At 38.5% G+C, this 457-nt stretch overlaps 1 protein-coding gene across 1 annotated transcript in view; it reads right to left on the bottom strand.

Annotated features, from left to right (window-relative positions):
• The window catches only part of LOC107864362 (glycine-rich protein DC9.1), a 15933-nt gene that overhangs the window by 14495 nt on the left and 981 nt on the right, over positions 1-457 (bottom strand). The window lies entirely within an intron of this gene.

Here is a 457-nt window from a genome sequence, read left to right as displayed (position 1 = left end):
TTATTTCCCATTTTAGTCAGTGGCTTGTATGGCTGTCAAGTGGGCCGGGCCGGGCCAACCCGGAATCGACCCATGTTATTTAACCGCGTTGAGGGCCGGTCCAGGTCCGGGTTAGGGTCTAAGCGGGCCGGGCTGGGCTGGGCCCAACAGTAAAAAAATCAAAAACCACCCTAACCCGGCCCACTTAACCCAACCCGGTCAAACCTACCTAAACCCGGTTAAACCCGATTAAAAAATCGGTCAAACCCGATCAAAAATATAAAAAAAAAAATTCAATATACATTATATATACCCACCTATATACATTATAAATACGTTAAACAATATATATATAGTATATAGTACATTAGAATTTAAAAAATATATACACAATTACACATATATACGCACCATCCAAATATATATGTACTACTTTAAACTTTAAAGTTTAAAGTAGTACATATATATTTGGATGGTG

This window comes from Capsicum annuum, chromosome 3 (genome assembly GCF_002878395.1).
Source record: "Capsicum annuum cultivar UCD-10X-F1 chromosome 3, UCD10Xv1.1, whole genome shotgun sequence".
Lineage (NCBI taxonomy): Eukaryota > Viridiplantae > Streptophyta > Magnoliopsida > Solanales > Solanaceae > Capsicum > Capsicum annuum.
Note: the sequence above shows the minus strand (reverse complement) of the source record. Positions and strands in the feature narration are given on the sequence as shown.